The sequence below is a fragment of the Ixodes scapularis genome, unplaced genomic scaffold, assembly GCF_016920785.2.
Source record: "Ixodes scapularis isolate PalLabHiFi unplaced genomic scaffold, ASM1692078v2 PGA_scaffold8__174_contigs__length_109621045, whole genome shotgun sequence".
Taxonomy (NCBI): Eukaryota; Metazoa; Arthropoda; class Arachnida; order Ixodida; family Ixodidae; genus Ixodes; species Ixodes scapularis.
Window position 1 is genome coordinate 68800618 of NW_024609883.1, and position 14230 is coordinate 68814847.

Consider the following 14230-nt stretch of genomic DNA (forward strand, 5'->3'; position numbering starts at 1 on the left):
AGGGAATATGAGACCAATGGGGAATGAGGAGATGGCACGGGGTGGGGCCAGGTAAGACGTAAAACATCGCAGGTCATAGGCCTCGGTTGCATGGACACAAGATCACACCTCCCCGACCACTCAAAATGAAGAGCCATATGCAGCTGCCACCAAAAAGAAAAGGTCAAAGGCCATGAACATAGAATCACTCCAACGAGAGAGAAGGGGGAAGAGGGGAGGAAAGATGAGTAGGATGGGTAGCGGGAAGAGGAAGGTGGGCAAGAGAGTAGAGGAAGAGGGGAGGGAGGAATAAGGACACCGAGGAGATAGAAGGGGAGATGGCGAGGAGGAGCAGTCAAGGGTCCGAAGTCGAGATCAAAGGTCAAAGGCAACGAACATATAATCGTATGAAGGTGGGGAAGGGGGGGCCACAAACATTAAATCATGCGAGGAAATGAGGAGTGAAAGGTTAGAAAAGGCAACATAGGAGAGATGGGACGGGAATGGGGTGAGATTAAAGAAAAGTGAGTGAGGGGGGGGGGGGGGGGGGGGCAGGTAGGAAGGAGATCTAGCATCAAGGGCCACGGATACAAGGACGCACTCCGCCGACCACTCAAAATGAAGGGCCCCAAGGGGGGAGGCACTCACTTTATCGAGTGACGTGTTAGCGAATGTCCACGTTTCACCGAATGACACTTTAGCGAAAATTCGGACGCTGCGAAGCGGCGTTTTCGGGTGGGCCAAGTGGGTTCACATTTGAGTAAAGCTATACGCACTCCGGAGTGCGCTTCGGACGGAAATGGCTATACGCACTCCGCTTTTCTCGTATAAAAAGAGTGGACACAACAAGTTTCTTAAGCGGTGCCATGGCGTAGTGGTTAGGGTGTCCGCTTCATACGCAAGTGGACGCGAGTTCGATCCGCGGTGAGCCTACTTTTTTTTTTTCTTTTTCTCAAACATTTTGTTTTGTCGAGGCATTTGGCGATATTTACGACATTTCCTTTTTTGCAATGAACAGTAAAAAAAAAAAAAAAAAAAAAAATCGAATGTTGTCGAGAAACTTTGCAGAACTAAATGGTATCGGACTCCCTTTCCGGAGGTGCGATCGGGGACAGCGGGGCTTGGATTGCCGGCTGGACGCCGCGAAGCGGCGTGTACTGGTTACGCTTAGTAATTAGCAGCCGATACTGTCGCCGCGAAGCGGCGTGAACGCAGGCGGGGGGCTGTGTTAACGAGCGCCCCAGTGATTCACGCGCCGTTCGAAAAGGGTGACCCGAGCGGCATGATCTCTCGGAGGAGTGCGTATAGCCATTTCCGCGCGAAGCGCACTCCGGAGTGCGTATAGCTTTACTCTTCACATTTTTGTAATGAGCCGCCGCAGACTCGCCGCGCGGCGGATGGGTTAACGCGCGCCCCCGTTATTCGCTAAAACGTCGATTCGCTCAAATGCCGCTGTTTGCTAAAACGTCATTCGCTCATCTAATATGGACCCTAATTATAATGAAACGAGTATAATCGCACACACATTGTTAGCCCCCGTTCACTTCTCGCCAAAGAGCCGTCGACACGAGAACATATTTGAGCTTGAGGCTTCGAAGCTCGCTCTGCGTGGACCACTCTTTGCCTACATTTGTTATCTGGACACATCACAATGGCACAGCACAGTCGCATAGCTACGGTACTACCGTTTCGATGTTAACAGTTCACTATCGTTACCGATATTACGGTCGAGGTCATCCACTGATCACTGCAAGACGTTCAAGATCGCCATCGTCCGCCATGATTGCACACTAGTACGGCATTACGGTTATGGCTGTACGGCTTAGACCAATTTCCAAGTTCTCCAATCAATGTAATGTTTTATAACTCTTAAAAAAAACTTATTTTAGTACTATCATATAAATTTCCACAGTTTATTCCTACTTGAAACTTCATGTTTAGTCGTTTACTCGTTTACGCACACTGTTGACAAGCCAAGATGCCAAGAGTGCAAGTAGCTCAAGCCAAGCAAGGTCGAAGCCAGGTTGACCACGTGACCGTATGTCAACGGACCGTCAAGGCCTGTTTCATCGGACCGCTCTGCCGATCTCTCGGCGTGGAGGAAACGTAAACAAAGGTATGTTTCATTTTCGTTGTTGTTACTACTTGTGCTGAACAATGGAGCGGGCGAAGTGTTCGCTATCAGAGCTATCCGATCGCCAAAAAAGACGTAGAGTAGCCGAAAGTGTTCGCAAGGAACTTGAAAGTTGCGGTACGAGCAGTGAGGAGTCTGTGGACACTGAGGAAGCATACCCTCTTGCACCTGTACAACAGGCCGTGGCAGCACATGCAAGTTTTCCCGGAGAGTTTGAATACCAACGAGCTTCCGAGTGTGAATCTGAGTCGAGTGATACGAGTGGTGCACGAAATAACCTAATCTCAGAACACCTGTGTCAAAATCCCCGCTGCGAATTCCCCGCGTTACCTCCCCCTCTTCAAAATCCCCGGCCTTCAAAACCCCCTTTCCTTTATCCCCTTATCAGTTCCCCCGGGCCAGTGGTCCTTAGAAACCATTTGGAAAAGCGCTTTTATGGACACTTCATAAAGCTGAGCTGTGTTATGACCATCCTAGCCAGCCCCAAATTTTCTTTGACACACTGTGATCTTGCAGAATCTCTCTTGAGAGAGTTTGTTTCTGGAGCTGGTACCTTGTATGAGGGGGTTTATGTCTACAACATGCACTCCCTGATCCACCTGACAAGACGTTCGACGGTTCGGCCCTGTCAACACCTTCTCGGCCTTTCCCTTTGAGAACTTCCTTGGGAAGCTCAAGAAGTTGGTGAGGGGTCCTTCCTTGGCGCTGCAGCAGGTTATCAAGAGGCACTCAGAAGTGAATTCCACCACCGTGTCAAGTTCTGTGCAGCAGAAGTGTGCTCTGCTCAAGCAACAACCTGAGCCGCCAAGCTTCAAGAAAACCCAGTGCAGTGAGCTTGTTTTAGACGGAGCACATTTCTCTCTGAAGGCGTCCGACAACTGTGTTCAACTGAAGTATGGCAACATTGCTGTTGTTAGGAACTTCATTGAGTCAGATGGGAACTGTAGCATCTGCGGACAGTTTTTCCGAAATCTCGGCAACCTTTATACTTCAAAGCTGCCATCATCAGAGCTAGGAATTTGTAGAGCTACAGGGCTCTCCATGCAGTATTCAGTGGGGAGTGTGCAGGACATCAGGTGGAAGTGCGTCTGCTTGCAATATAACCAGGGACATGATTGTAAACCTGAGACTGGGGCAGAAAGGAGAACACAGCAGAAGGTAGAAAAAGAGGAGGCAATGTCTCAAACTCAGCTGCAAAGTTTATTTCGTACACGCCTTATATACCACAACTCCAACGCTGTCTCTACAAAAAAAAAAAAAAAAAATATGACAAGAGGACAATGAAATTTGGGTAAACCTTCTCTTATCTCCCTTGACCTCTCCTGCGAAACACACACACAAAGGGTCACATTCCAGCATAACCACCGCCATTCGGCGTTGGAGTTGTGGTATATAAGGCGTGTACGAAATAAACTTTGCAGCTGAGTTTGAGACGTTGCCTCCCCTTTTTCTACCTTCTGCTGTGTTCTCTTTTCTGCCTCAGTCTCAGGTTTACAATCATGTTCAACTTACACCAGCTCGCCTGCACTCTGACTATTTTTTCGATAACCAGGGCTATGCTGTTTTTTTATCTACTTCACTTGCAAGTGTGATCTATGTTTGCAACTATTGTACATTGGTTGTGCTTAATTTGAAAACTGTATTTTTAGTGACTTATGACTGGTCTTTAAGGTAATAACGGCTTTATTTGTTGATTTCAGGAAATGTACTCTCTTGTCCATTTTTTGGCGGAAAATGACGTCGCAGTTGTCCCTACCTGTTGGGTGTGCAATGGCTGCACGGCATGGCCACCCTACAAATCAAATCGGTTGATGATGGCAATTAGAGAGCGTGAAGAGCTTTCGACTGACTGGGCCACATTCTCCTGTCAGGTGATGGCATCATGTTGTAAGTATAGCAGGGTGTCTAGCAACCGGGAAAACCGGGAATTGTTAGGGAAATTTTAATTACCGGGAAAAATCAGGGATATTGTCAAAAATCAAGCCCAGTCATGGAAAATGAGCTGGAAATGCCATTGAGTGCCCTGAGCAAAGAGTTGAGAACCTTGGGGCAGAGAAATAGGCAATAAATTCTGCTTAGAGCGGAGCGCGGACTCTGCTCACCCAATGTAGAGTGTGCTAGAGCACTGCACGAACCAGAATTTCTAGACCCGGCCCAGTAGAGGCACGGCCCGGGTTTGGCCCGAGCCTAATAGAATATTTAATTTCCGGGCCCGGCCAGACTTGGCCTTGAAGAGACACGGCTCGGGCCCGGCCCGGACCCGACAGAATTTTAGACAGAAGATTGAGCCCAGCACGAGCCCGACAAAATTTTTGTTTTCTTTAATATAAACCTGAGCTGGCCCAATCCTCACAGATTATATACATGAGCCCGAAAAAGTTGGCAGGCTTTAACCTAAAAGCTGTCTAACCATAAAGCGAGCATATTTGATTTAATGAACAAAAGTTTAGGGTGCATACAAGCTTGTGGTGGTTAAACATTTGACTGGTGTGCTCGGCTTTCTTGTTTCAGTGACATATGAAGATGCAAAGTACAAAGAAAAAAAATTCGGGAGCGACGTCCGACCTAACATTGAATAATGAAGAGCGGGAGAAGAGAAAAAGGAAGAGACTGCAGCATACTCTTTCTTCATTTGAGGATGAGGACTTCTATGACCAAGGTGTATGCACCTAAATTTCTGCAACACCTTTGTATTCGGGATTCATTTGCCCTCCTTTTTCATCAAGCTTGCCTCTTATCCAGGAACGACGTAACACTCAGCCAGCCCCTCAACTTCCAGAACGTGCACCAGAGCCCAAGCAAAAACGCACACGTGTATGTTTGCTTTTTGTTGCTGCAATTTCTTAACGCTTTCCAGCATTTAGATTTTTTATTTTATGTGATTAGCCTCAGCTTGGTTAGCCGCAATTGTGATAATGGATGGTATCCATATTGTTTATTGAGCACCTGCTGTTTTGGTGTTTCTTTTAGAGCGCAGCTCTTAGGTGCCCGTTTCCGGCTTGAGTGGTGTCGCCGTCACCGTAACCGCGGCGACGTTTCGGCAAGGTTACGTTTCGGCACCATGCCAAATTGTCCTCGCGGGGTCACGTGACCCCCGTCAGGAGGGTCACGTGACCTCACGGTTACGGCGACACCGCTCAGAGGGAGGTGTGGCAGGGAGGAGGGGTATACCCTTTCCTCGGGACCCTTCCCTCCTCCTCTAGAGCTGCACTCTAATTTAGCGTTACAGGGAGTTGTAAACGGCTTTCATTTTTTTATCTAGTCATTTTTAATTTTACAAAGCTGCTAGTTGTGGTATGCTTCCTCGCACAAGGACAGTTATAGCCTAAGGGATGGTGAAGTGGATATTTTTAATTTGACGGTGCATATGTTTGCTTTGTATTGCTGCAACCTCATGTTTGCATAATTCTGCTGTACTAGTCATTTTTATTTTACAATTTAATTTATTTTGTTTATTTATCTATGCTTTCTGGTCAAAGGATTGATTAGAATGCTTGCTGTTTGTGCACTCTAACCCTAGCACTTTTTATGAACCTGTCCTCTGCTTTATATGTGGAATGGTTTGGGCAGCGTTAGGATTGACCACTTCTTAAAGAAAGGTGGTACATTTTGTTTTACACCACCGAGCACTCTTTGGTGTAAGGTACATTACCATATAGCTGAATGACACAATCAGCTATACACGTTTGCAAGCAGTCATGTTTCCAAAAGTAGTCTAGCCACCATGGGTAGGGAAACGTGCTCTCAGGGTACCAATCTGTCAATTAGGTTAGTGACGCTTTAGCAAGCCTTCATAATCGGATTATCTGGGGTGCACCCGAGCTGGAAGATGGCAGCGCGCAAGGGCCCGCCATTTTGCAGACTCTGTCTCATTTTTGTTAGTGAGAGAAAACAAAGGCTTCTTCACTATCATCTAGGAAAACCACATGTCCAATATTATCTCCATTTAAATCTTTATGAAATGGATCAGCAAACTGCTAACCCTAGCTGACAATGTAGGCGCAAACGACAGCGCAGTTGCTACTACGGCTTCAGTGCACCAAACATCAATTTACTATGTCAGGTGCATTGTTACGTTTTCTTTGTTTTTTCCATGCACAGTCAGTCCTTGACTTGAGCAATGTCTTCTCCAAAAGTTGGTTCAGCGGTGTCCGCATGATTGGCACAGACCTGGATGTGCACGTTTCTCATGGTTCACCTCTGTTAAATAATAATGGCATTGTTTGCACAATGTTCACATACTCAATGGCTTATTTATGTACTATTTAGTAGACCTCGCTGCATACTAATGTTCCTGAGATATTTATTCCTTTGAGAAAACTTGGCTTTAGCGTAGGTTGCAGTGGTGCGGATGTCGTCCGACACGGAGCAGACAACACTCAGGCCAGTCTGTTTGCGTCGTCCTCGCAGGGGTAGCATATCATCATTTGTACCATGGGATTGGTCATGTCTCCTCCGTCTCTGCCATTGTTGCCTGTAGAAGCCGATGTTTCGGGTTTTATTTGGGCTATGTTTAAAGCAAAATTGCATAGGAAATATTCCACCAATGCATGAAATAAAATAGTTATTTTTATATTTCTTTTTAAATTTATTTTTTATTTTTATTTAAAGTCTTATAATTCCAAAAGTTTTGGAATTAAGCAGAGTTGCCTTTTAACAACAAATGGCTATAGCTAAACAGGGCACACAAGTGAGGAGCTTTTTTTTTTCTAAAAAGGCGAAAACCACATGAAGCAAAACAGATAAATTGGTATGTTTGCTTATCAGTATAGCTTTGAGCCATGTGCCGCAGCCACCTCTGCTGTGGTTTTTATAGCGTACTCTGACCGATTTCACTGTAGTAGCATTTGAGATCGATGGACCAACGAATATAGTTCGAATTCATACAAAAATTTGCTTGGTTTCAGTTTTCTGGATTTGGCTCTTTTAGATGAAAGGAAACTGTGTCCTGGTGAAGCATGTGACAGCAGCCCACATAAGCTCACTACAGTGGAGTTTTGTCCCATGCCTCGCTCCCGAGCTATCTGGCTCATTGACAGGGTGTCTAGCACCTTGGAAAAGCTGGAATTGTCAGGAAATTTCGGATCATCTGGAAAAGTCCGGGAATTGTCAGGGAGATAATCAAAAAGTTAGCTAAATCAGGGAAAATGGCCAGGGCGAGTAATGCGGTGGTGTGCGACGAAGCCAGGAGGGTCGTGCATTGACGTGGCTGTGCTAAATACCATTGCCCGAAACTTTGTAAGTCTTTGACTTCTTGAGCAACATAAAGACCGATTTCAATAAATTGTTTTAAATTGTGAGTGGTGTTCACTTATGAGGTGTTTAGTAGCAGTTCGTACCACATCTCCAAACTTCTGTAATGGACAGGGAATTTAAAACCTGGAAAAGTTGGGGAACTTAAAAGGAGGAATTTGCTAGACACCCTGGCTGATTTCATAGTTACCGATGTCTGCCAAGTTATGCTGAAGTAGGGCATGAAATTGTCGATATTTCACTGTGGTAGCTGACATTGTGTTGTAATTATATACTTTTGAAACAGGAGCTGTGCGCACCTGCTTTAAACAGAAGGCAGAAAACAATGAGCCAGCCATCATCGTGCAGGAAGCCGACGCCAAATGGGCTGCTGCTGAATCGGTCAGGCATGCACCAGCTAGGACCAAGAAAATGGTAATATGATATTTCTAATTTTGCTTAAACTCCCGAAAAATACTTTTGCATCCTAAAACAAGCCCAGATTTCAAACAAAGGCATTAGTCTACTTTACATAAAGACATTTTTAAGTATTAAGAAATTTATTTAGCCAATGAAAGAACACCATGTTATGACATTGTCTGCAATGAGCTTGACATTGTAGAAAATATGTGGCTCATTGACATTGCCCTTGGGTCCGGACAGTTCATCAAACGCCGTTTCATTGAACATTGTTTCATCGAAGCTGTTTCATTGAACGCAGTTTTATCGAACGCTGTTTCATTGAACGCCATTTCATCGAAGTTGTTTCATTGAACGTAGCCTATTTGAGCAGTAGAAATATTTTTCTTTTTAGTGCCGGGAGGATAGCAGTGTTTTAATATTTATTGTAACTTATAAACTTATATATATATAAAAGGAAGGAACCTTTTTTTGTCACCTTCTATTCTTTTTTTTTAGTAAATGATGACTTCTGTTAATGAGGCCAATAAGACACGGTAAAGCGCGATCCAAACCAACGCTTCTTTTTGCGCCTGTAGGTCGTGCGGCTGCGGATGTGACGTATTTTCGTGACGTCGCGCCGCTTCTTCGCTCCTTCCGGGCGCGCATAAAAAAGTTGGTTGATTTCAACTTCTTTCTCAACGCGCACAAAAACGCGTGGTGACGTAGTAGGGCGCTCCTGTGTCCCGGCCAATCGGTGGAGGGCGGCTCCGCGTTTCTCGCCGTCTGGCTGCCCTCTCCTCCCCCCCCCCTTTTATTCTCTTCCAACATGACAACGCGATTTCTCTCTTTCTCTCGCCGTCTGGCCGGCCAGTCTGTCGCAGTTGCACTTTGCTTGTGCGCTCGTGCCCGCGTGCGCGCTTGCCCGAAGTTTTGCCCGTCCAAACCAAAGCGCACGGTTCTGACTCAGAAAGCGCGCCCGGAAACAGCAAAAACATCAGGAAATGCGTCACATCCGCAGCCGCACGACCTACAGGCGCAAAAAGAAGCGTTGGTTTGGATCGCGCTTTACACTCGCGACACTTTTAAAAGCTGTGATCATCAGGTGCAGTGATGAATGCACGTCCATTCAAAAGCGTATATATATCTTCGTCCTTGAAGAGACCTATTCTGCTTCAAGACGAAGCCGTCCTTGAGGCAGTGATCTGTCTCCGTGGCCCATGATACGGGGAAAAGAAAAGACGTGTCTCCTCTCTTTGTTAATTTATTATTTATATTTATTAGTAGAAGAACATCTATGTTCTTAAAAAGAAAGCTATTCTCTTAGGATAAAATGAAAACAAAGTTAAATCTACAAATACAAAATAAAAAAGGTGCTGCAGAAAATAGCTGTTTCCCTCTTAAGGGGGGACACTACCTGGAGAAAAAAAGATTCTTAAAAAAACATTGATTTTGAAAAATTACATATTTACATCCATCTACATCCAGAGAGTATTCCCAGAAATTTTCACTAGTTTACACTGCATAGTTAATTTTTTATAAATTATTTTCTGTCCACCAAAGCTAAAGAAAAGGTAGGGTTTGGAGCACTTTGAACACATTTTTCTCCGTTCCACTTTTTTGTATAAATTCCATTTTAGTCAATCTATCGTTTGAGAATGGAAATACAGGCAAGGCTCATTCTTCACTTTTCCTGACTGAAATTTAGTAAGGAATGCGCCTATGGAGTTTGTTTGTCACTTTACGGATGTCTTTTATAAAAAAATGTTGACATTTTGTCGGAGACACAGTAGACCAAAAAGTTGACCAATTTCGCAGAAGAGAAAATTGATAGAAATCAATTACTTTTTACAAAAGCCTTTCCATAGGCGCACCTCCTAGGCATTTTGTTACATATCTAGCAAATAAAAATCTTTAATATTGTGACAGTTTTCTGACGATAGATTAACTAAACAGTGTAGGGGTGTTACTGATAGAAGCTGCCCTAATTTCCTTCCCACTCAACCAGCAGACCTAAAATTTTGTCATGCACCCTCTAGCATGACCACCAGCCTACCCTGTAAATTTCATTAATTTTAAGCCAAGGGTTCAAAAGTTGACCCTCCCAGGGGGTGTCTCCCCTTAAAGGGGCACTGACACATCAAAATCATATTTTTTTTTATTATCCGAAACGGTCGAAAACGATGCCGGGACATTACCCTCAAAATTTGAAATTTGGGAATTCAGTATTCGTGAAGTGAAAAAACAATTTCCAAATGCCGAATTCGAAGTTCCCGCGCGATCGGCGCCGGTGCCTTGACGTCAAAAATTGCGGAGACCTGAGAGTCCCCTTTCCTGTCACCACTCCCTGCTGTTGCCATGGCGACCCAAAGCGAGGAGGAAAGGAGCGAGCGCCGGCTAGCGCCGGCGTTGCGGCGGACCGGTTTTGAGCGGTGTCGCCTGTTTTCCGTTGGAGGATACAAATCCAGGAGACGGCACCACAACGAACTCCCGATTTTTGGTATTTCAAAAAGAAGGGCCGTAGTGCGTTCGCAATTGCGTTAAAAAACATGTTTTAGGATTGCCGTCATTAAATGTTATAAAGATGCCGCCTACAAAGCTTCTAAATTTCCTGATTTTTGACGTCACCGATCAAAAGAAGCGAGGAGGCGGGAGGCGGGAAAATCAAACGCCGAAAATAAAAAGGCGCGCGTGCGCGCGGGAAAATTTTTTTTCGCGATGCGGTTTTTTTTGCGTGTCTATGGCTGCAACTTGCATCGTTTTAGACAATAAAAATAAATACGACCTTTGGGGTGTCAGTGCCCCTTTAAGAAAGTGCCTTTCACGCATGAATAAATAGAAGGTTGAAGTGGGAAAAAGTGAGTGGCCGAGAACAGCCGCCTACCTTGCCAGAAAAGAATAAGTCGCATATCCACTGTCTTCTGTGGGTAGGTCACACTTTGCGGTAAAAGTCTAAACTGGATGAAAAGAATGGCTTGTGCATGCAAAGAAACTGGTGAAACTGCTAGGACAGATGTAGGCATTTCTTTTTTTATCTTGATGACACTCTCTGCCCTGAAATAGGCACCCATTTTCTGAATGCAACCAACTTTTTTGTGTTATTTTTTTGCAGGAGCAGTGTGCCTCTTCTCAGGAGTGACTGAGGGGCTGCCACAAGGGGAGAAGGCAAGCATGTTTCTGATTACAAGGATGGACAGTTGGGCTGGGCTAGTTGGTAAGAATTCATGTTAAAAAACGGTGCGAAAACCAGACAAAGGAAAAAGAACACACAGTGCCTTGTCCTGTGTGTTTTCTTATCCGTGCATTTTGCGCTGTTTTTCAGCATGTTTCTGCCTTGATTTTTCTGTTAGTTTTAAATGTTAGTAGTTGGTTACTTTGATCCCAGTTGGAAGCATGGAATTGGTTAACCGTGCTAAATGCATAGAATTGAAAAAAAAAAAAAAATTCATGCTACCTAAATCATTTAAAATGCTTTTTTTTCTAATGATTTCTTTCTCCTTTTTTTACAGGCATCCCATGAGTAGAGTCCCTGTTGTTTGAATTTTTTATGTCAATTTGTAATATGCATATGTTACCTTTAATTTCTATTCATGCATACATTTTAGCCCCAGCTAGTGGTTTGTTTTATTTAATTTATGTACACATTAGTGTGGTATTTTTAGAAGATTTAAAATTTATGTTCTTTTTCTAGTCATTTTTGGTTTATTGCCTCCGTTATTTATTTATATGTCCTAGCCCAAGATCGGGTGTAATTTGAGATATATTTAGAATTTTATTTTAGGCTACTTGCTTTATGTTGCTGGGAGTTTTAATATTTTACATTTTTATTTTTATGCAGATCAGCCTTGTAATTTAGTGTGTTCTTTACAATTTTGTAGATCTAATAGCTTGTAAGAAACAGAAGAATTCTCTGGTACTTGTAATCATACCTCGGCAAACCTCACTCATGAGGGCCCACACTCACCCTCACTCACCCTCATCTTCACAGGTGAGGTGAGGGTGAGTGAGTTTCTGAACCAGGAAAATTCATGAGTGTGAGGGTGAGTGAGGGCCGTGAGTGCTGTGAGGGCCGTGAGGGCCGTGAGGGCTGTGAGGGCGGTGAGGGCCGTGAGGGCCGTGAGGGCCGTGAGGGCCGTGAGGTTCGTAAGGGCCGTGAGGGCCGTGAGGGCCGTGAGGGCGGTGAGGGCCGTGAGGGCGGTGAGGGCCCTGAGGGCCGTGAGGGCCGTGAGGGCCGTGAGGGCCGTGAGGGCCGTGAGGGCCATGAGGGCGGTAAGGGGTATGAGGGCAATGAGTGGCGTGAGGGCCGTGAGTGTGTGAGTGGTGTGAGGGCGGTGAGTGCTTGAGGGGTGTGAGGGCCATGAGTGCGTGAGGGCAGTGAGTGGCATGAGAGGCGTGAGGGCCATGAGGGCCGTGAGGGCGGTGAGCGCATGAGGTGTGTGAGGGCCATGAGTGCGTGAGTGCGGTGAGTGCGTGAGGCCCCCTTCAGATCGAGCATCTTTCTCAGCAATTTTGGTGTTAATGGCGGGTTGTTCTCTAGTTTTCCCTAGATCGACACGAATTGCTGAGGTCGGGTCCGGCTCGAAATAAGCAAGTGACCCGGAGCAATTCGAATGCGTTTGAAGCGGCTGTATCCAATCAGGGACGCAAAATTTTCACGTGATACCTCGTGCCGGTGATGATGACATCGAAAGATTTGGTTCTGGTTTGAAATCGATCATTTTTTTTGGAAATAAACTGTTTCAGAAAGGTGCATTAGTATTCTTAACGAGATTTAAATGCATAAAAACACGTTTATAACGCGTAATTCTGTCTAAATAGTGCAAGAAAAATAAAATTTTATGATGACGATGGCAAATTGCAGCAATTGGTTGCCGCGTGTGATCGCGGGCGGCCCGTGTTGCTCGTGTTGCGACGTAAAGTTTCTGGGCGAATTTGCCCCATCTGAAGCTGGCCTGAGTGACGCGAGGGCCATCAGTGCGTGAGGGGCGTGAGGGGTGTGAGGGCCACAAGGGCGGTGAGGCGCGTGAGGGCGGTGAGTGGCGTGAGGGCGGTGAGTGGCGTGAGGGCGGTGAGTGGCGTGAAGGTGGTGAGTGGCGTGAAGGCGGTGAGTGGCGTGAAGGCGGTGAGTGGCGTGAGGGCCGTGAGGGCCGTGAGGGCGGTGAGGGCCGTGAGGGCGGTGAGGGCCGTGAGGGCGGTGAGTGGCGTGAGGGCCATGAGTGAGTGAGGGGCGTGAGGGCCGTGGGGGGTGTGAGGGCCGTGAGGGCGGTGAGTGCGTGAGGGCCGTGAGGTTCAGTGAGGGTGAGTGAAGGGCTGAAGGTGAGTGTGACTGTGAGGGTGAGGGTGAGTGAGGGGCTGAAGGTGAGTGTAGCTGTGAGGGTGAGGGTGAGTGAGGGGCTTAGGTGAGTGTGGCTGTGAGGGTGAGGGTGAGTGAGGGCGACCTAAAATGCCGACCTCTGCTTGTAATGTTGGTTTCGTTTTTGAAATAAATTTATTCCAATAACTTCTTGTTTTCTTCCGGAGTCCTGCTTCTAGGATTTCAAAATGCTGATTCATTAATGGCCTGTAATGCACATCCATTTACTCATATCAGGCACCAGCTCAAAAAATGACTTCATGACAACCATAAATGCAGTTTCCTGGCAGCGCTTGTCAATGTATTTTCGGATAACATTGTTCAGTACTGTCCAAGTAACACGTGCAGTAATATCTGGCCAGTGCCAGCATATTGTAAAAATGTTTACTGAAAGTTAACAGAATAAAAGCACTGAGGAAAAACAGATGACCGCTCTTTCATTTAGTTACGACGCTCGTTTTTTGGAAGCAAAGACTCGCGCACAGGTCAAGATTAACTGCAAAAGGAAGGCTTGATCAAAGGAACTTTAGGGAGATAAGGGATGAGTCAGTAACACTCCACCTTCGGTATCTAGTTGATCTCGACCTGTATGCGACTCTTTGCTCCTCAAAAAATAAACGTTGTTGCGAAATGAAAGAGTGGTCGTTTGTGTATGTTCTTCACATTTTTATTCCTTCACTTTTAAGTAAGCCGTAATGTCAGTGCAACATTTTGGTGGAACATTACTGGATGGTAGAATTCGTGGCCATTAACAACAACTATCAACGTTAGCGACGACGTCCGAGTAACATCACTGATCTAGCATCCAGGTAACATAGCTATGTTACTGCAACGTTTTGATGTGACGTTACTGGAAGGTAGAACTGGTGGCCATTAGCAACGTTTGGCAACGTTATCTAACAACGTTCCAGTAACATTATTTGGGTAATGTCCAGGTAACGTATGCAGTTACGTTACTGTAACATTGTGCTGTAACGTTACTGGAGTGTAGAATCCGCGGTCGTTAGCAGCGTTCGGCAACGTTACCTGACAACATTCCAGTAACGTTGTAGCCACATTTTGTGCTACTTGGGGAAACATTACTATGACCCATATGGACATACGGTACGGCCGCACAATATATAAATATCGGT

General features: G+C 45.6%; 1 long non-coding RNA gene across 1 annotated transcript; it reads left to right on the forward strand.

The window, feature by feature from the left end:
- The first annotated feature begins 1965 nt into the window (after window positions 1–1965).
- Window positions 1966–6979, forward strand: LOC121833436. Its single transcript, XR_006076713.1, has 3 exons — window positions 1966–2095; window positions 3814–4000; window positions 4625–6979. It is a non-coding gene; the product is annotated as an uncharacterized LOC121833436 (long non-coding RNA).
- Window positions 6980–14230: the final 7251 nt, after the last annotated feature.